At 52.9% G+C, this 4,710-nt stretch overlaps 1 long non-coding RNA gene across 2 annotated transcripts in view; it reads left to right on the plus strand.

The window, feature by feature from the left end:
* The window catches only part of LOC105005480, a 14,360-nt gene that overhangs the window by 6,370 nt on the left and 3,280 nt on the right, over positions 1–4,710 (plus strand). For both annotated transcript variants that reach the window (XR_827325.1, XR_827324.1), the window contains exon 2: positions 4,031–4,244. This is a non-coding gene — a long non-coding RNA (uncharacterized LOC105005480). The remainder of the gene's footprint in view (positions 1–4,030; positions 4,245–4,710) is intronic.

Raw genomic sequence — 4,710 nt, forward strand, 5'->3', positions numbered from 1 at the left:
TTATTATTTGTAGAATTTTGGATCGCAGCCATTCTGACTGGTGTGAAATGGTACCTCATAGTGGTTTTGATTTGCATTTCTCTGATAAAGAGTGAAGTTGAACATCACTTCTTCAGGGGATCTTCCTGACCCAGAGATTGAACCCAGGTCTAACCGGCATTGCAGGCAGATTCTTTACTGTCTGAGCCACCAGGGAAGCCCCTGACCTAGGATGGAATTAAGAAAAGCAGTTGCAGGAGAATGCCGGCCCACAGGAAAAGCTTTGCCCTATTACCAAGCATGTATTCCACATGCCGTTAGTTCAGCATCGTAATTATAGATGTGATCACTTTTAACTCACAACCTGAAGCTGAAGCTCTAATACTTTGGTCACCTGATGGGAAGAACTGACTCATTGGAAAAGACCCTGATGCTGGGAAAGATTGAAGGCAGGAGGAGAAGGGGACGACAGAGGATGAGATGGTTGGATGGCTTCACCAACTCGATGAACATGAGTTTGAGTAAGCTCCGTGAGTTGGTGATGGACATGGAAGCCTGGTGCGCTGCAGTTCATGGGGTCGCAAAGAGTCGGACGCGACTGAGCGACCGAACTGAATGGTTTAGGGGAACGATATTAGAAGACGGAAGGTTCTCCACTTTGAGGTGTGTGCCAGCTTAGGGCAGGGGCTGGCTGAGAACACCCTCCGGGTCCTGTAGGCTGTGACTTGTCCAGACCCAGAGGAGCTGTAGCTTCGGGTGGGGGGAGAGAAAGGAGGCAGCTGTGCAATTAGCCATCTTGTCAGTAGGTGAAACTCAACACCACAGGAGGCAAGCATTCAGGGTATTAGTCCACACTGTTGCTTCAGGGAGAAAAGATGAGCCACCAGGAGAAGGAAATATCCCGAGAATGAAGACAGCCATGATTAAAAAAAAAAAGGAACTGAGAGCTCCAGCAGCTGTGGAACTCTGCCTCAGCCTGGAAGGGGCGTGGCCCCTCCCAGGGCCCTCTCTAGAATGCTGGCTTCAGGAAGCAGGTCACCCTGTGCCTGACCCGACCTGTTTGGGTGGGAGGAGGGCAGAGGTTGGGGGTGGGGGGGGCAAAAAAATCGGCAAAGTGCGTGGCCATCTTTCAATAACACCTTCCGATTGTGCTGTGTCGTAATCCCCAGCGCTCTGGCCTGAGTGGATGGGAAATGAGAGCTGGGTGGGCAGGACCCTCGTCCACTCACCAACTCTGGTAGGCCCCCAGCCTTCGGGCTGAGAGTAGGGCGCTGGGGAGGCCGGGCCAGACAGGCCTTCTTCCCTGCGGCAATGGGAGGGAGCGCAGGAAGTCCTCCGAAAGGGTTGGGGCCCATCGAGGGAAAGAAATGTCAAAGGAAGCCCTGTATCTTTCATACAACGTGTAATTAACTCTCAACAGAAAGTGCCACGAATTCATAATGGGATCTGACAGCGAAGGAGGAAGACTCCGACAAGCATGAGATTTGTCGTGGGTTTTTTTTTCTTTTTTTTTAATTTTTTAAAGGAACACAAACGGTTGCAGCTATAATCGTGGACCTCCTCCGGTGATAGTGTCTCCCCAGCAACGAGCCGGATGGTGCTGTGTCCTGCCTGACCCGGGCAGAGTGAACAGGAAGCGACGGTGCTCAGGGGGTGGGGGCCGTCCGCAGCCACCTCGCTGTCTGCCTGGGGAGCCAGCCCCAGAGCCCTCTCCTGGCCAGGAGCCGTCCTCGGAGTCATCCCGGGTCTCCAGCCAGCAGCTCCCGAGGTTGCCCTTCCGGCGGAGCCCAGGCCTCCTCCCTAGTGCCCTGCCCTCCGCTGGGCGGCTGCAGGCTGTGAGGAAGGGTGGGGCAGCTAGAGAAGAAAGGCAGGGAGCCCCTGGGTGGGGTGGCTGCAGGTGGGCAGGGCCTGGGCAACCGCCAGAACAAACCAGGGCCAGCGCTCTCCCCCCTGGGCACAAAGGGCTCAGTGTGAGGGACACACCCGTCCCGTGTGCAAGCGGGAGGCTCACGTTTCCTGACAGAGGAGGAGGCCCGTTCCCAGATCGTCCTGGGTGTGGCCTGGAGGCTGAAGCCTGCTGGGCAGGCGCCACCCCCCAACCACTGCCCCACCGTGGACTCCTGGTGATCCGTCTGGGTGGCTTCAGCCCTCCTTATCCTCTGGTCTGCACATGAGGATGGAGAAAGGCCTGGACAGGCCGCTTAACTCCACAGGACATGGGCATCTGCCTTTTCTTCCTCTGAGAAAGAGCCTTCTTAGGTCCACTCCCCTCCCCCACCACAGACACACTAATGTGTGCGCTCACACACACACACACACACACACATTCATTAGCTCCCAGTTTAAATGAGAGAAGGTCCTGCCCAACCATACTCGACTAGTCAACTCTATTGTGTAGACCCTTCCACTTCCCCCAAGCCGTTGCCTCAAGAAGTTAAGACTAGGCCCCAAAGAAGTCAGGCCTAGCCACATGTAACAAGAACCGTTGTACTGACCACAGTACATCTTTGCTGATGCTCACAGATCCCCTGGGGTGGCTATGCCTTGCCATTGAAAAGGATGGGTCACTAAGTTACTGAAATCTTCCCTGGGCCTGGTGGGCTTTGGGTTTTACAATGAAAGAGTTGGTAAATCAACTCTACTCCAATAAAAAAGGTAAAAAATCAAATGAAAAAAAGTTAAGAGAATACTTTTTCTACGCTCTCTCATCAGTCAGTCAGGCCAAGAGCCACAGGGTCGCAGGGCGGTCCGCACAGCTCCTGCAACCCTACTGCATCGGGTGGGCCCTGCGGCCTCTGCAAGCAGGAGGGGCGGGCGTGGTCCTCTGACCACCACTGAAGCCAGTAGTAGTGGATGAGAAGCGGGCAGTCTTGGAACGCAGGGCTTTTCTCTGTCCTGTGTTGTGAACTATGAAGAGGACATTCATGTATTGAACATGTATTTCTTGGGCGCCCATCTTGGTGCCAGAAAAGAAACAACAGTTCCTGCTCTCAGGAGCTTACATTTGACACAAAAGCCTGGGAGCTTCTCTGCACTCATTTCCTATAGCTGCTCTAACAAAGCACCACAGATTGGGTGGCTTAAGCAACAGAAATGTTATTTTCTCACAGTTCTAGACATTAGCTATCTGAGATCAAGGTCTTGGCAGGGTTGGCTCCCTCTGAGTCACCCCGATTTCTTTCTGCGTCTTCACACGGCGTTCTCCCCGTGTGTCTGTGTGTCCAAATTTCCCCTTTTTATAAAGATACCACTCATATAAAATTAGAGCCCACCCTAATGGCCTTCAGAAAAGGCAATGGCACCCCACTCCAGTACTCTTGTCTGGAAAATCCCATGGATGGAGGAGCCTGGTAGGCTGCAGTCCATGGGGTCGCTCAGAGTCGGACACGACTGAGCGACTTCCCTTTCACTTTTCACTTTCATGCATTGGAGAAGGAAATGGCAATCCACTCTAGTGTTCTTGCTTGGAGAATCCCAGAGACGGGGGAGCCTGGTAGGCTGCTGTCTATGGGGTCATACAGAGTTGGACACGACTGAAGCGACTTAGCAGCAGCAGCTGCAGCAGCTAATGGTCTTATTGATTATCTCTGGAAAGACTTTATCCTCAACCAAGGTCATGTTCTGAAGTACAAAGGGTTAGGACTCCAGTGTGCTTTCTTCTCTGGGAGGTGGACACAATTCAATTCATAACAACCTCTACAGAGACGTATAGGAAAGTATGAAGGCGAGTCAGTTGCCTTTGAGGTGCCTGCAGTCTCCTACTTCTTCAAGGTCTCTGGTGAATGTATCTGATTGGTGGAACCTGGGTCATGAACCTGTTCCGTGCTGCAGGGCAGGCTGGGAAATTCAGTTTCTGGCTTCTCATCTTGGGGAGGATGGGCATCTAATGTGGGATTTTACCCAAATACAGGAAGAGCATTCAAAGGATTCATGGCAAAGTGTCCACAAAGCACAAGAGGAATCTACTATGTAGGTGCTTTCAGATTTCCTCCAAGGGGACCCGAACGCAGAGGATGAGAACAACCATGTTGCTGTTTTGTCTCCCCTTTAGTGCCTGGTGTTGTGTGCTGCCCACTGCAGAGACCAAACACTGGTGACCACCGAAGACATCTGGCAAGTCTAGAAAATGGTGAACAGCTAACGTTTAGTAAGCATTTACTATGTGCCAGGAATTTTTCTGAGCTCCTTACATGCTCCTTACTTGCCTCATTTCATCCTTGAAGCAGCCTTAGGAAGCAGAGCTGATGATTACCTCCCTTTCACAGGTAAGAAAATGGAGATACTGAGAGGTCAAGCAAGCACTTGGTGAGAGAGTCAAGGTTAGAACCCAGCTATTTCAATCTCAGACTAGGAGCTTAGCCACTTTGCTCCCTAAGAGATGGAAGAAGATGATGCAAGATGGGGGAAAACCTCCCGGCTAGGCTGTGGGGCAGGTGGGTGAGTGCTATTAAGTCATTTGCCCAGGTGGCAACCTGGAGGCTCACCAGAGCCACCCCTGGGTGGCAGATACATTGTCTCACGCTCTCTGTGAGCCAAGGTGGGTGTGATGTCGGTGTGAGACATTCCTGACAAAGTCCTCGGGAATCCTGGGAGGGAGGCGTGGGAGGAGGCAGTGGGGAGGAGGGAGGGAGTGGTGCAGGCTGGCCCAGGAGGCCCTGCCTGGCGTGGCTGAGGACAGCTTGCGTCAGAGGATGCTGGGCAGGGCAGGCACTGGCTCCCCCGTGGGGCAAA

This window comes from Bison bison, unplaced genomic scaffold (genome assembly GCF_000754665.1).
Source record: "Bison bison bison isolate TAMUID 2011002044 unplaced genomic scaffold, Bison_UMD1.0 scf7180017864491, whole genome shotgun sequence".
In the NCBI taxonomy this organism is placed as follows: domain Eukaryota; kingdom Metazoa; phylum Chordata; class Mammalia; order Artiodactyla; family Bovidae; genus Bison; species Bison bison.